The following is a 17,534-nucleotide window of genomic DNA, read 5'->3' as shown; positions in this document are numbered from 1 at the left end:
TGACAGTCCCCCCGAGAACTCCCAACCCATCCACTCCCCCCTGCTCCCTGCCTGCCCCGACCCCTCTCCTGCCTGCAGGAGCCCCCCCCGGGGGGGGTGCTGGGCCACAGCCTAGGCAGGAGGGGCTGGAGGTGCGGATGTGCCCCGCTAGCTGCGCTACCGCCTTTGCAGGGCTGCTGCCCCCTGAGTCACGCCAGCTCACCCATGGCTGGGGCTCGCCGCCCCCGCGAGCCAATGCTCTGGCTCTCTGGTGCCTCCAGAAGGCGGCTCCTCCCTGCTGAGCCAGGGTACCGCTTTTTGGAGCCCCCAACCACTTGGTGCCCTAGGCAACCAGCTAGCTCACCTAGTGGTTGCACTGGCCCTGGTTCTGTCCCTGACTCTGCCACTGACCTTGGGCATGTCTTTTTATCTCTCAGTTCTCCTGTTTCTCCATCTATAAAATGGGGATAACATTTGCCTAATTCCCACTTGATTTCAGGGGGAATTAGATGCCTAAATACCTTAGAGGATCTGGGCCTCTGAGCACTACCAGTGAAAAGTGCTATATAAGAATAAGTATTATATTCTGAAATCTCCTAAGTTTTAATTGCAGCGACTTTTTACTGACAATTTTTAATTGGTAGAATGAACCAAACATGGTCATGCAAATAATTGGGTTATTACAAGAAGAATACCTGATGTTTATGACTTCATCTTTAAAATGCTTTACAAATATTGTACAATTAAGGGCCCAATCCTTCATTCCTTCCATTGAAGTCAGTGTGAGTTTCAGTATGCCACTTTTAGATGCACAACAAATGCAGGCTCTAACTGCTTTATTAGACAAACGTAAGTCACATTTTAAAGTATGTCCCATTGTATTTTAAAAGTGATCAATATAGCTGTGTAAAATATACATATTTTTCTGTAGGAGTAACAGCATTTCCAACCAAGTGTTCAAAAATCATAAGTCAGACCCCCCGCCAAAATCACAATATTAGCTTTAAAATCATAAGATTCATTTAATGTTTTTATTTCTCCTATCGTTTGAGCGTTTAGGGCACACTTGAATCATATTTTCATTTCAGGCTTTTTGCCACAACTATGAGGACTAAAAATGTACTATTTTTTTAAATAAAAAAAATGAAAACTGAGATTCTCACCCAATCCCATCTCTCCAGGAGCTGGGGCTTTAAGAAAAATAGCAAATATTGAAAGATTTACAATAAAATTGCAAGAATTGGCAACAATGAAAATCCAACCCTCCATCTCTCCACGCTGGTGTCAGCAGAGGGAGTATGGACAGCACAGGAAAGACAGTCTCCCTGCTCTCACTTCCTGTGCCTGAGGCCACTGTAGCCCTCAGGAACTGGAAGAAAAGCAATTACAGGGAAAGTTCTGCTCAGTCTCTGCATCCCTCGGATGGAGCATGTTCAGTGCAGACAGAAAAATCCTCAAAGAATTTTGCTGCCCAACTCCACAAATCTCTACTGAACATTTGTGAACTGAGGCTTTTCAAAAACTCATAATTTACCCAAATTTGAGTGAATTTTCCCAAGGCACCAGTGTGATTTCTTTTCCCTCTCCACCACCCCTATATCCAGCCACATTTCAAATCCCTGCTCCAAAAGCATTGAGGTGCTAGAGCTTCTCAACATGGCAGTTGTAATAATTTTTGTTAACATGGGCAAAACAATGTATTTTCCCCCATTTTCATTCTTGGAAACAGCTGACCCAGGTTAGCTGAAAATGCCACACAAACAAAACAAAGCTAAACGAAACAAAAAACAGCCTATGGCAGACACCCAGCATGGAAACTTTCAGCCCAAGCACTTAAAGTTTGGCAAAGCTATGAGCAAGTGAAAACGGGATCTTATAGTGGAAAGTATCAGGCAACTTCAACAATATGCAGTGCTACCAACTTTGGCTATAAAATTGGAAAGGATTGGATTATTTCTACAAAAATTAAATACTTTTCTTGTTTTGGACCAAGTGTCATTCCCTTGATTTAGAGAGATGTCAGCCTTAAGATCTATTTCCCAAATATTTTCAACACCTTTTATAATGATTGTTAAAGTCTGAGGTTGAAAGAGCCTGACATAGGAAAGTCAAAGAACCTGCAAAGAAAAAATTAGGATAGCATCAAGATTTATTTTAAAACATGCTTCAGAGGCATGCTTCAGAAATTGGTATATGACAATTTTTTTAAAGTCCTCTATCTTGTGACACCTTGCAATGAAAGTAAAATGGCAGTAGCGTAAACCTATCTTTTGTAATTGTCCAGTGCAAGGTCTTTTGCACCTTCTTCTGAAGTATCTTGTACTGGTCACTGTAAGAGACAGGATACTAGATTAAATGGACCATTGTTCTGATCTAGAATGGCAATTCCTACATTTCTATTAGGAGAAAACTCTGCTTTGATTACATAAAAAGTTGTCAAATCTTATAAAAATTGTGTTAAACTATTTTAAGTAAGTATTTGTATTGTGCAATTTAGTTTATCAAACATTTACATTTTAAAAATGAAGATATAAGACAGCTAAGTTTCTAGTTGCAGGGCTGCTTGAAAGATTATCCTAATGGCACCATTCAAGTGAGTGGGGGAGGAAGGCAAATTTCTTCAGCCTGTATTGAGTCTAGGATGGGTCATAGTTCTATTGACATAAAAAAAAAATCAATGTACATGACTCTGAGGTAGAGAAGGAGGATGCAAATAGCATGGTGAAAAAACATGGATGTAATTATTTAACTTGACTGGAACAATTAAAATCACATCTGATGTCATGCAATTGTAACCTTTGGGTGGGTAGAGTTCACTTCGTTTCCTGTCTCTAGTGCCTTAAAAAAACAAACCCCAACTCCCATAGAAAGTAGCTGGAGATTTAGAGTTCAGTCTCTAAGGATTTTCAGCAAGGATTGCACAGGGTCAACCTCTCCACATTCAAGTCTCAAAAGGAACTAAAGAAATGAATTTAATTAGATAATTTTATAAAATCTTATGATAAAGAAATAACAATAATTTTACAGCAGGACCTGGCTATTTTATAATCCACAGACATTACCTTCACAGTTATACATAAAGAGAACAAATTAAAATCTGAACAGTCCAGTCCCCACAGAAATACAATGAGAAGAAACTGAAAGTTCCCAAAAGCTTAGGTTTAGTTCACCTAAGTCTCTGTTAGAGTCTTTGATCACCAAATCTATACAGTCTGCTGAGTCTCAAACAACATCTTCCTTCCACTTGCTTGTAGGAATCTTCAGCTGGAATCTATGCAGACTCTTCCTCTGCTGAAATCACTGCTAGCCGGTCAGCTAACTGATTAACCAATCACTCAGTTAAAGTGTATAGATTTAAAGAAAACCCTGTTACAAGAAAATACAAAACTGAGAATAGCAAAATAGAAACGACTCTTTCCCCATTACTACATTTAAAGAAAAGTTGGTGAATCCGACTAGTTGAGACAATTTAACTAGAACAGTTTGGCTAAAATCAAAACATTCAACGCATACAATTAAAACATAAGTTATTTTTCCCCTCCCAATTTCCCCTTGCTATAATTAGCATTGCCCATGCTTCCCTGTTACAGGGTTAACAATATCACTAGCCTGCTACAAAATGCTTCAAAGTTAGGGATAACAGCCTGCGTTCTGCTTCTGGGTTCAGCTTCTCCCAACTCACACAGGGCACATGGCTGTGGAAGTAGATAAAGGGAATTTGGATGCAGGCCTCTGAAATGAGCAGGAGTCAGGCTAACTCTAGCTTTAATAACGCGAGATTTGTAGAAGCGGGGATAGTGCGAAGCGAGTGGAAAAGAACTGTGAAAGAGGCTGTTGTGACCTTGTATTAGATAAGAATAGAATGTTGACTATAAGAGAAACTGTGAGAAAAATAAGAGATCATGAGGGAATATGTATTAAACAATCTGCAGTTGTTGCTTATTATTGTCTGTAATAAAAGTATAAATACTTGCTCTAATTGTTTATCTGGGAGAGACCTGCCTAGGTGGGGGAAACCCTGTGTCCTATTGCACTCTCTCCCTCTGTGCAATTGCTTGAGATAATAAAGTGTATCTGATTTGCTGCACCCAACCTGAGAGTGAGAACTGTGTTTTTCTCCGACAATCTGGGGGCTGGTCCGGGATGGCAATGCCTGCAGAGACAACGGCAGCTGCTGCAAACCTTCTCCTTCGAACCCCATGGTGTCACATTAGGAGTAAGAGACCTTTTGAAATCTCTATTGGGGTATCGGAGGAGGACTGCCCGTGAGGCCGCCTGTCCCTTTTGGGCTTACGCCATCCGAACTTATTGATTGTGCAGCAAGATCAGATACAGAGCAGTGCTGGGGAACTATTTTGCCCCCCCCAATAAGGTTAGTTTGATGTGGTGCTGGGGACTTAGTTTTGCCATCCCCAATAAGATTAATGTACTGGTACTGAGGGGTTGTTACCCCCTCACATAAGGGAAAGGTTGTATTAAGTCCGGACACAAGGTAAAGATGCATCGTGGTACGCAGGAATAGAGGCGTGTGTGTGTGAATGAGGGCCGCCGGAAGACGCCCAGAGCACCCTGTGAAGCCAAAGGCTCGTGACTGGGGCTGTCTCTAACGCAAGCCCGGTGGACTGCACCTCAGTGGATCAGTAAAAGATCCTGACTAGGGGGGCTGTCTCTGCATGGCATTGCCCAGCGAGCAGCCTGCCTGGGTCTAGGGTTGTGTGCCTCTATCCATTTTGTCCCTTTCTCCCACGCTTATGAGCCACTGACTGATCTGACCATCTCACTGGAAGCAATCAGAGTAAGCAGCGCTGTCTCTCTGAGACTAGCCGACGCTCTTTGCTGAAGGGAGGTGTAGGAAGGTCGTGGACATTCTTGATAAATCTTTCCTGTGTGAGTGATTTGAGCAGAAGAGATATTCTTAGCTTATCAGCTCCCTGCTGTGTGTCTAGAAAATGGGTGAGGGACAGTCTAAATATTCCCCCATATCCCCTAAGAGTACCCCGGCATATCACATGTACTTACATTATGGTCCTAGGTCCTGCAGGTATTTGGAAAATTGGAATCTTTACACGCGTGATAATCCATCTAAACAATTCCCACTAGAAGGTACCTTCGATTTAAATAAAATCATACACCTCAGAGGAAGCCACAAAGAGACTCCACGAGTCTTGGGTGTGGAGTCTAAAGGACTCCCAGGAAAAATTAAAAACTGAAGTACAGGCTTTGAAACGAAATGTAAAGCATCTGGATGCCTCCCAAATTATTTTTTGTTAACCCCTTGGCTTCTTTATATTCCCAATTAATTAAGGCTGAAGTCAAGGAGGGGAAGGAACAGGTTAATCTGAAAAGTTAGCTTGGCCTAGAGATAAGAAGAGAGCTGCTTTGCGTTCAAGGTCAAGAATCGACACAGACCATGCCAAGCACAAAAAAAACCTGCTTTCAGCCCCAGCTGGCTGTGAAGAAAATATAAACAAAGGCAAATAAGTTGCAGAACTGAGATTACATTTGCGAAGGTTAGCCACCTGGTGAGACCCAACAGTCTGCCTTTGCAACCCTGGAGCCGATGTGGTTTGGGGATGCTAAAGAAGCCACAGGCAGCCGGCCTGGACTGGAATACCTCCCAAAAGTGGAAGCAAGTTGGAAATTTTTACAGTATATCTCTGGACAATCTGTGCACAGGATAACCTCCCATCCATCTCTCTCTCTCCTACCCGCTGGGCCTGGCCAGCCCGGGAAGCGTGTTTGGGAGTATAAAAGGGGATCAGGGTTTGAGCATTAACGTTTTTCTTCCCTTGAGTACTGTTATTTTATTAATTAATGCTTTAAATTCAGTCACATGGTGTGTTCTCTTCATCTCTGCCCTATCATTCTGTGGTCTTAGCCTGATCAACTAAGGCACAGGCAAACTGGTAATGAAAAATCTGTCACGGTTTTAATGGAAAATTGAGGAGGGGGAGAACCCTGCAGAGTGCACACCATCCCTCTTTTGCCCTTGATATTTTACTTTTGCTTTGTTTGGCACAGTTGGTTTTATATGTTAAGAATTGCATGATTAAAGGTGAGCCCCACTCTCAGCCGCAGTAGGTCTGAGAAGTAGAGAGGGGTTTAGCATTCCTCTCTCCACTCCAGTCAGTGATAGAGTGCAAGTGGATGTAATCCTGGTTGTAGAAGGCCAGGTTGGTGGAGGGGTGGACTCGGGGAGTCTTGCTCCACGCATATAATCCTTGGCGCATATGACCTTAACCGTAGCATGCCTGGGGTACAAAGAGGAGTTGGGGATAAGGAAAGAGATGTGTACCTGACAGCTAGAATTGAGCAATTAAAAGTATAGATTATGAACCGGGCAGAAACTCAAACCTATGCCCAGAACAAGTTGTAAGCTTTAAGAAGGACTTCCAGGCAGAAAAGAAAGCACTGATTAAGCAAGTACCAGTCCTTCAGAGACTTGTCAAAATTTAACCATTTGTGGTCAGCATATGCCATAACAGCAGTGTGTCTGCCGTAAGAGGAAATTAAATAGTTAAAATGCCAATTGGCCGTGCATTCTGTCCAGGTGACAAGCCTCAAGGCAGAGGACTCGGGTAGCCCTTGTGAGTGAGAATATTTAAGAGAAGAGACCAGGAGGGCTGGGGGCTAGTCAAGAAGCCCACCCTTGTTGTTAAATTGGTAGTGGGACAAAGCTGGTGCCCATGGATGGGACAGTTCACAGAGAAAAACAGGATTGGGCCCAAGTGGGCAACAGATAGAGAGATTGGAAAACAGGTTTGGAAACTTGGAGGGCATAGTGAAAGAAAAGGAGTAAATAATTACAGGAATGGGAAACTTAAATCCCGGAAAAAGAAAAGGAGTACTTGTGACACCTTAGCGACTAACAAATTTATTTGAGCATAAGCTTTCATGAGCTACAGCTCACTTCATCAGATGCATGCAGTGGAAAATACAGTGGGGAGATTTTATATACACAGAGAACATGAAACAATGGGTGTTATCATACACACTGTAACGAAAGTGATCAGGTAAGGTGAGCTATTACCAGCAGGAGAGAAAAAACAAAACAAAAACCTTTTGAAGTGACAATCAAGTTGGACCATTTCCAGCAGCTGACAAGAACGTGTGAGGAACAGTAGCAGGGGAAAATAAAGATGGGGAAATAGTTTTACTTTGTGTAATGACACATCCACTCCCAGTCTTTATTCAAGCCTAAGTTAATGGTGTCCAGTTTGCAAATTAATTCCAATTCAGCAGTCTCTTGTTGGAGTCTATTTTCGAAGTTTTTTTGTTGAAGAATTGTCACTTTTAGGTCCGTAATTGAGTGACCAGAGATCCCGGAATAATACTTGGAATGGTAAAATCTGAGTTGATTAGGTGTCGTTTTGGGAGATAAGCAAGTGATTTAAGAAAGGAAAGTGAGAAGTTAACACTGTAGTTGCTGGAGGGAATTAAGCAGTTGAACTTTGTGAAATACTAGAAAGAAAAAGAATTCTTGGTTTCTTTGCAGCCATTTTGAAGAAAAATGGGCCCTTTTCCAAAGGAATGCAATTATACAGTGCTACTTAATATCTTATTAGGCTCCAAGGGGGTTGTCAAGGTTCCTCCCCCACTCTGAACGCTAGGGTACAGATGTGGGGACCTGCATGAAAACCTCTAAGCTTATCTTTACCAGCTTAGGTCAAAAACTTCCCCAAGGTACAAAATATTCCACCCTTTGTCCTTGGATTGGCCGCTACCACCACCAAACAAATACTGGTTACTGGGGAAGAGCTGTTTGGAAGAGTCTTTCCCCCCAAAATACTTCCCAAAACCTTGCACCCCACTTCCTGGACAAGGTTTGGTAAAAAGCCTCACCAATTTGCCTAGGTGACTACAGACCCAGAGCCTTGGATCCTAAGAACAATGAACAATCCTCCCAACACTTGCAACCCCCTTTCCTGGGAAATGTTGGATAAAGAGCCTCACCAATTTGCATAGGTGAGCACCAGACCCAAACCCTTGGATCTGAGAACAATATAAAAGCATTCCGTTTTCTTACAAGAAGACTTTTAATAGAAATAGGAGTAAATAGAAGTAAAGAAATTCCCTCTGTAAAATCAGGATGGTAGATACCTTACAGGGTAATTAGATTCAAAACATAGAGAATCCCTTTAGGCAAAACCTTAAGTTACAAAAAAGATACACAGACAGAAATAGTTATTCTATTCAGCACAATTCTTTTCTCAGCCATTTAAAGAAATCATAATCTAACACATACCTAGCTAGATTACTTACTAAAAGTTCTAAGACTCCATTCCTGGTCTATCCCCGGCAAAAGCAGCATACAGACAGAGACCCTTTGTTTCTCTCCCTCCTCCCAGCTTTTGAAAGTATCTTGTCTCCTCATTGGTCATTTTGGTCAGGTGCCAGCGAGGTTACCTTTAGCTTTTTAACCCTTTACAGGTGAGAGGAGTTTTCCTCTGGCCAAGAGGGATTTTAAAGGGGTTTACCCTTCCCTTTATATTTATGACAGGGCTACAATAGGTGGTGTCTTCAGATCGCTGTGTGTTTGACATCAGGAGTTAAAAGTAAAAGGCAATCAAAAGTCTGGTAAAGTTAATTGTGTCCTTTTTTAAGTAATAATCTTTAAGCTGTGGATAGATTTGGATCCAAAAGCAAGCAGGAAAGCATCTGTTTTAATGTAAATTACCTAACTGATAAGGTAGAAGCCACTGAAACCTGGGCTACCTATGAAACAAATACAAGAAAATATGGGTAATTCCTATATTTTGTCTGCAATTAATAAGGGTATTTGTATAAAAAGGAAATATTTTAAGCAATGACTGACTGCCCAGAAGGGGCAGATCTATGTTCTTTTTGTCTTTCAGAAAATCAGAGAAAACTGATGCCAGCTGAAAAGCAATTCAACATATCATGAATTTACTGGCACAATAGGAACTATGTTCTGTGTTCTATGTTCTGTCTTGTGGCCAGAATTGCTGTGTTTAATTTTTCATAGGACAGTTTAGTTTAAAACTAAATAGAAGGGTTAAATCAAAATGCAGACACTTGTTTTATTCAACTTGGAATACAAAGTGTTTGGATAATATCAGGAAAATGTGATATACTAAAGTTTAATACATTTGCTTAAGTAAGAAAAAGAAATTTCATTGGCCAGATCTTTTAATTGAAAACATTGCTGTTAAAATTTGCACACCAACAGTCTTTGGAAACAAGGGCATGAAAGGTTAACCTACTCCCCATATTACACATGGGATCCTTCTGGCTACCTCAGATTTCTAGCCAGAGGGCTGGGGAGGGAGGAAAGCTATTGGACACCAGAGGTTGTACCAAGTGGACTTGGCCTAACTTGATTATCATGCACATTGTGTAAAGAGTTGTCACTTTGGATGGGCTATCACCAGCAGGAGAGTGAATTTGTGTGGGGGGGTGGAGGGTGAGAAAACCTGGATTTGTGCTGGAAATGGCCTAACCTGATGATTACTTTAGATAAGCTATTACCAGCAGGACAGTGGGGTGGGAGGAGGTATTGTTTCATATTCTCTGTGTATATATAAAGTCTGCTGCAGTTTCCACAGTATGCGTCTGATGAAGTGAGCTGTAGCTCACGAAAGCTCATGCTCAAATAAATTGGTTAGTCTCTAAGGTGCCACAAGTACTCCTTTTCTTTTTCCTCAAAAGTGGGTGTGCTTGTCTTGGCTTGTTGCTCCAAAGCTCCCTAATAAAGTCATTTTACTAGAAGGGTGTATGTGGCATACATTGAACAATAAGACTAAAGTGCTGTATAATGGGCAATGTATAAGTGTTCATTTTTGAACAAAGGTGTGTGAGTGGAAAGTGAAAGTTTCCTTTGCAGGTTAATAGAAGCCAAAAAGGGGAGAAGAAAAAGAACGTAGGACGAGTTAATTCAACGCTGTAGCTGGCAGCTCGTTCCAAAGATAAGACGCTGGCCTGCCCAAAGACACTAGGATTTGGCTGACAGCCAAGAAAGAGGGGGGCTTGAATGTGCCCAAGCAGCTGTGAGATCTGCAAAACACTGCCAGACGTTAATGAAATGTGTTAGGTCTCTGTATTTAAAGGTGAAAGAAGTCCTGCTCCAAGGATCCTGAGCAAACCTGCTATTTGTTAAAACCAGGTGACTGGGTCTCCATAAAGGTCCATCAATTAAAGACTACTCTGGCCCCATGCTGGAAAGGCCCTTATTAAATCCTGCTAACTACCAACACCGCTGTGAAGTGCCAAGGACTGACTGCCTGGACCCACGTTTCTTACTGCAAAAAGACCCCTCCACCTCAAGATGACTTCACTTCGACTACTGATCAGCCTGTCCCTCCTTCTGGGTTTTTTCTTTCCTCCTTTTGGACAGCAGGGGAAAGGACAAGGTGAAGTGCTAGTAACCTCTCCTTTGTCCACTGACAGAGCTAACCTGCATTCAGCCAAAGAAACCAAAGCACTACAGGATGACGTGCTAGTAACCTCTCCCCTGTATAATGCAAAACCACAACTGTTCCAAGAGAGAAGAAGAAACGCCCATTCTGCTGAAACCACCAAGATTCAAGGATTCCTGACTACAAAAGACATTGAGAATTGGCCTTGGTGGTGAAGATGGAGCATTGTACGTTGGCAGGGTGGGAGTTGCGGGATGTATTCTTGGGAATGTGGAGTGAAGTAGTGGGGTGGGTTTATTTCAGGGGCTGGAATCTGTGCTTATGGGCAAGTACCATCAGAATGCACGGCCCTCCCTAATTGTCTTCCGGATGATGAACACCAAAAACGCCTTACAGCCACGAACATTACTCCCACCATCCCTTCCACCCTTGCAACCACTCCTGTAAGTTACCCAAATACAAATGATACTGTATATTCTAATGAAACCTATTGGCCAAGACCTTCACATCTACGTAATTTATTGAAATGTTGTTCAGAAAATGTATTTTTTAAAGGTTCAGAATAGCTCATATGAGAGAACAATTGAATGGAAAACAAATGGATCAGTTGAAATAGAAATATATGATATCACTACAGATGAACCCCGAGAATCAGAAATTGAGATTAGTGGGTTCTATAGCGAAGTAGATATGATGGTCGTTCCTGGAGTCTGTAAAATGTTATATGAAAGAGGCCCTCATTGTTATTTGGTCACCCAATTAGTGAATAACCAAACATATACCCAAAGAGTTTGTTCTGTCGCTGGAAATTTTACCTGTACTGAAATTATTCCAGTAACTAATAATTTAACCTGTGCCATATTGCAGTATACCCCCTCTTATGCCATTGATGCTAATGCCTCTCGGAAGTATATGAAAGTGTTTAGCCAACAGATGTGGTATAGTACTGTACCAGAAAGAGAAGTAGTAGGATATTGATGGACTGTGATTAATGCTACATTAGGGACTATAAAATTCACACTACCTGTGTCCAGTTTCAGATTACCTCTACATATCCAAATTGCTCAAGAGGGGCTGCCATTAGGTTAACATAACAAAGGGCCTGGGTTTCCTTTAGAAAGAAGAGGGACTTAGCTGGATCCCGATAGGATGGGGCCAATAGTGCAACAGCAATTTGGAATATTTATAGAAACCTAGAACATGAAGAGAAATTAGGACAATTGGAAAAAACCACTGGCCTTATAACTGGAGCACAATTAACCCAGGTTCAGGCTGGAGTGGGTGAATTACATGTTATCTCCGCCCTTAGTTTGATGACCCAGAAGCTGTTAACAGAGATGGTACTGAATATCACTGAGGCTGGGAAGGCATTGCAGTGGGGTCTGGCTTGCTCAGAAATCCAGGATTTCCTGAATGAGCAGCTGATGGCCATTCGGAGTGATCTAGAGCATCAGGCCTGGCCTACTGCCCTTACAGACACTTCAGGAGTATCATCTGATCTGTGGCCAGGGAGACACACTTCAAGATTTTCTGGGTGGAGGTGCAAACGTTCGCCGTGTTCCTTCCAAGCATACGGACTGGTTGGAGGGATGTGGGCTCCCACATACCATTATCCTGCAGGGTCCGTGAGGAGGATGCATGTGGGACTGGGTAATTCACCGAGACATTTGGGAACTTAGACTACCTGGTATGCCTAATCGATTTTTAGTTAGTGCTCCTGGAATAACACCTGACATTTGGATAGGGAGAGGGAGTCAATGGACATTCTGGCCGTTTGAACCCTCACAACTTCAGTGTGTATGCAAACTGAAGCCAGGGGAAGTTGTCACTGTTCATGACAATGTTTGTTGGGAGGATATGGGACAAGGAACTACCCTGATAGGACACCTACTCTTCCAAGCTAATGATAGCTGTGTGCATGTTGAGGCCACCATATTATAAGATATTCATTTTAATCTCACCACTGCTGCAGGCCTGCGGATAGAATTTTTCAATCAGCCCTTAGGTTTCAGATACCTTTTACCTGGACCACCCTAATACCTGATCGATTCCAAAATTTACTTTCACTCCTACCAGAGATTCAGAACTTCTGAGTTACAAGGGTAACTTCATATGCTTCAAAATATATATCAAGTTGAAAAGTATGCCTTTCGTACCGCTTACGGAGTGTCTACCTTCTGTACTAAGTATGATGTATTGTGTTTTGTGACTAAAACTGTGCAACACCCCATTATAGTATTATTGTGGGCATGTTATTGCTTGTATTGCTGTTATTTGGTTTAGGGTTATGTTGTTGTTGTTGTAAAAGACGTAATAATAATAATACTTTCCATGTCCATACTAACCATGCATTGTCATTGTATCCAATTAAAACCCCTCAGGTTGACGTATTTGATGCAGAGTTTGAAATACAAAATGAAATGAAAATGGAAGTTTAAAATTGACAGTTGTGCTGGAAGCACAAAAGGGGGGAGTGTGGAAGTAGATAAAGGGAATTTGGATGCAGGCCTCTGAAATGAGCAGGAGTCAGGCTAACTCTAGCTTTAATAACGCGAGATTTGTAGAAGTGGGGATAGTGCGAAGCGAGTGGAAAAGAACTGTGAAAGAGGCCGTTGTGACCTTGTATTAGATAAGAATAGAATGCTGACTATAAGAGAAATGGTAAGAAAGATAAGAGATCATGAAGGAATATGTATTAAACAATCTGCAGTTGTTGCTTATTATTGTCTATAATAAAGGTGTAAATACTTGCTCTAATTGTTTATCTGGGAGAGACCTGCCTAGGTGGGGGAAACCCTGTGTCCTATTGCACTCTCTCCCTCTGTGCAATTGCTTGAGATAATAAAGTGTATCTGATTTGCTGCACCCAACCTGAGAGTGAGAACTGTGTTTTTCTCCAACATGGCCTTCTGCAAAGCAGCTGCCCTGACTGCTTGCCCTCCTGGAGTCTGACTCCAGCAACAGGGAACCTATTGGAGCAGACCCCAAACTACCACACCCAATTCCAAAAGCTTCTGCATGTGGAATGCTTAATCTGCCTCGCATGAAGATCCGTAAATTTGCAATGAAAGAGATGGATACTCCTGATGTACGCATTGACACCAGATTGAACAAAGCAGTCTGGGCCAAAGGGATGAGGAATGTTCCCTACCGCATCCGTGTACGTTTATCCAGAAAACGTAATGAGGATGAAGATTCACCGAACAAACTATACATGCTGGTTACCTATGTACCAGTCACCACTTTCAAAAGTCTACAGACAGTCAATGTAGATGAAAACTAAACTGATTTTCAACACAATAAAGTTATAAAAGTGAAAAAAAAACCCAAAAAACAATGACACAGACACAGCTCACTCTTCCCTCCCTCCCAATGGGTCTCTTAAAGAGATATCTCCCTATTAGACACATGGGTTGCACAATCATAGCTTTATCACCTTTTGAGATTATGCAATCCCTTATTGTAGCCAATATACCTATGGAGAAATTTACACCATGTTCATACTTACATATGTATTTTAAAAATGTTCAGAGTGATGGATTTTTGCCAGGACTGGTGCTTACAAGTTAAAACAAGTTAACCTGCTTGGAGTTATTTGGTTTGTTAAGTTCTGTTGTAGACAATTCATTCTCAATCTGCATTCTAACAGATGAAAGTACAAAACACAAATGCACGTGTTCTTGAGTTTGGTTCCAGCTGGTCAACTTAGTGCACCTTGGGCAAACAATAGCTTTCTAGAACCTTTTTCATTCACAGCTGTGGTACAAGTCATTATTAAGGGCCAGATATTATCTCCATTGTAGTCAATAGATTTTATTGGGAACTGATTTCAGCATTATCGCCAGCATTGTAACAGACAATGCATCCTTTATGAAAAAGGCATAAACAGACATGCAGGTGCATACCATGTAGCATTAACAATCATTTGGTGTGTTAAGGGTCCACAAAAGGACAAATCTGAAGCCTCAGTGAAGACAGCATTTTAGTGTGGGTCTTGCAGGAAGGAAATATTTATGGACTGTGGAACCCCAAAGAGAGAGCAAAACATGTTGTGATATAATAGAGCAGGGGTGGGCAAACTTTTTGGCCTGAGGATCACATCTGGGTATAGAAGTTGTATGGGGGGCCATGAATGCTCACAAAATTGGGGGTTGGGGTGTGGGGGGGTGAGGGCTCTGGCTGGGGGTGAATGCTCTGGGATGGGGATGAGGGGTTTGGGGTGTAAGATGGTGCTCTGGGCTGGGACCAAGGGGTTTGGAGGGTGGGACGGGGATCAGGGCGGGGGCAGGGGATTTGGAGTGCAGGTCGTGGGGGCGGCCTCAGGGGTGCAGGCTCCGGGTGGCGCTTACCTCAAACAGCTCCTGGAAGCAGTGGCATGTCCCTCCTCTGGCTCCTAAGCAGAGGCATGGCCAGGTGGTTCTGCGCACTGCCCTGTCCACAGGCACTGCCCCTGCAGCTACCGGAAGCAGCAGCATGCTCCCCTCCAGCTTCTACGTGGAGGCATGGTGCCGGCCAGGCGGCTCTGCGCACGGCTCTGTCTGCAGGCACTGCCCCTGCAGCTGCCATTAGCCATGGTTCCTGGCCAATGGGAACTGCAGGGGCAGCGTTTGGGGTGGGGGCAGCGTGCAGAGCCCCCTGGCTGCCCCTCCACATAGGAGCCAGAGTGGGGACATGCCGCTGTTTCCGGGAGCTGTGCAGAAAGCCCCCGACCCAGCTCCCTGGTTGCAGTGCTGGAGTGGGGCAAACCCCCGACCCCACTTCTGGGGGAAGTTCGAGGGCCGGAGTAAAAGTTCTGATGGACTGGACACAGCCCACAGGCTGTAGTTTGCCCACCCCTGTAATAGAGCATGCGTGTGAGTGTCCTTTAGTGACTTATTGTAGCTTACAGAGATAATGAAAATCCTACTGCGATTGATAAGTATTGGAAATTTTCCTTCGCTAATAATTACTTATATTTCGCCATAGGTGCACTTAGCACTTTTCAGACATATAGAAAAGATAGGTCCCTGCACATGAGGCCAAGTCTACAGTAAAAAATTAGAATGGACCAGCTACATTGTTCAGGGGTTTGAAAAATCCACACCCCTGAACAGGTAGTTAAGTTGACCAGTGTTGACAGTGCTAAGTCAATGGAAGCATTTTTCCATCAACCTTTCTACCTTTCAGGGAGGTGGATTAACTACAGCCATGGGAGAACCCCTCTCGTCACTGTAGTGAGTGTCTAGACTGAAGTGCTACAGCAGTGCAGGGACAGGCTGTGGGAGAAGAAGCTGGGGTCCAATGTTTGAAGGATGTCTTTGTACCACCTTTAGCACTAAAACTTTCAAATGGATTCATGTCATTGATGCTATTACAATTGGAAATAAAGCTGTATGCTCACAAGCTGCAACTTCCGATTTCTGTGCATCTGCATGTAACATCAAAGACTTACAATTGGAGTTTTGGTGTGATGAAGAGTTGTGACACAACTTTCCGAAATTTATAGCTCTTTCAAAGTATTGTATGTCTGTGGGTATATCTTCACTGCAAATTAACTTAGGCTCTGATTCGGGCATTGCCCCAGCTCCTTTCTTGTAAGTGCATAAATTCCTCTCATCTGAGCTTAGTGGTGTTTTCAACCCCAGGCTAATTGGCTTGTCTGGGGCGGAAGGCTACAACTTGAGTGAGGCTTTCACTCAGGGAAGTAACCTGCCATTTTGCAGTGAGGACATAGGCTTAATCACTCAAGTGCTGATAGTCCTCCAGTGCCTTCCCACAGTTCCCCCTGGATGCCCAGAAGAACTGACAAGTTCACCAACAATCCACCGCGAAAGAATTTTAGAAGCTCAGCTTACTGCAGCACAAAGTATCATGGGATATGCCCCTAGAAGTCCTAGCGATGTATGTGAGTATGTACAGCACCAGTGAGGACATAATAACTCTAGTGTGGCTTTGTGGTCTGTCTGCTCACACGGGGCTGGGCTAACCCAGGTGCTCAGACCTGGGTGTTGATCAATGCAGAGTTAACACAAATGAAATCATAACCAACTGAAGAAGAAGGCCATGCTGGTTAAAAAACTGACTTGGTTTAGAGGGAAGTGAAGGCAGCTATAAAAATTAAATATATATAATGTGTGTGCATAAACAAATGGAAGAAAGGGAAAGAAATTAGAAGTTATGAACTATAGAAAATTTATAAGTGAATCAAAGGGAAACAAGGAGGAATCTATGGCCAGCAGAGTTAAGGACAAAAAGAAGGATTTTTAAAAATAGATTAGGAACAAAAAGAATGCTGACAATGGTATTGGTCAATTATTAGATGGAAATGGCAGAGTTATCAGTAATGATGCAAAAAAGGCAGAACTGTTCAATATAAATTTCTGTTCTGTACTTGGGAAAAAACAGATGATATAGTCAAATCAAATGGTGATAACACTCTTTCCATTCCACTCATATCTCTGGAGGATGTTAAACAGAAGCTATTAAAATGAGACCTTTTAAAACCTGCAGGTTCAGATAACTTTCAGCCAAGAGTTTTAAAAGAGCTGGCCGAGGAGCTCACAGGACCATTAATATTGATTTTTCAATAAGTCTTGAATCACTTAAGTAGTCTCAGAAGACTGGAAGAAAGCTAATGTAGTGACATTTTTTAGAAAGGGTAAACAGGATAACCCAGGTAACTATAACCCTGTCAGCCTGACATCAATTCTGGGCAATAATGGAGCGGCTGATACAGGACTTGATTAATAAAGTATTAAAGAAGGGTAATATAATTAATGCAAATCAACATTGGTTTATGGACAATAGATCCTGTCAAACTAGCTTAATATCTTTTTTTTTTTTTTTTTGGTGAGATTAAAAGTTTGGTAATAGTGTTGACACAATAGACTTCTGTAACGTGTTTGACTTGGTACCACATGACATCTCAGTTAAAGAACTAAAACAATATAAAATTAGCATGGCACATGTTAAATGAATTAAAAACTGGCTAACTGATAGGTCTCAAAATGTAATTGTGAATGGGCAATCATCATTGAGTGGGTCTGTTTCCAGTTGCGTCCCGCAGGGATTGGTTCTTGGCCCTGTGCTATTTAGCATTTTTATTAATGACCTGGAAGAAAACATAAAATCATCACTGGTACAGTTTGCAGCTGACACATTAATAGGGGGACTGGTAAATAATACTCTGGGAAGTTCTAT

This window comes from Eretmochelys imbricata, chromosome 1, assembly GCF_965152235.1.
Source record: "Eretmochelys imbricata isolate rEreImb1 chromosome 1, rEreImb1.hap1, whole genome shotgun sequence".
In the NCBI taxonomy this organism is placed as follows: domain Eukaryota; kingdom Metazoa; phylum Chordata; order Testudines; family Cheloniidae; genus Eretmochelys; species Eretmochelys imbricata.
Note: the sequence above shows the minus strand (reverse complement) of the source record.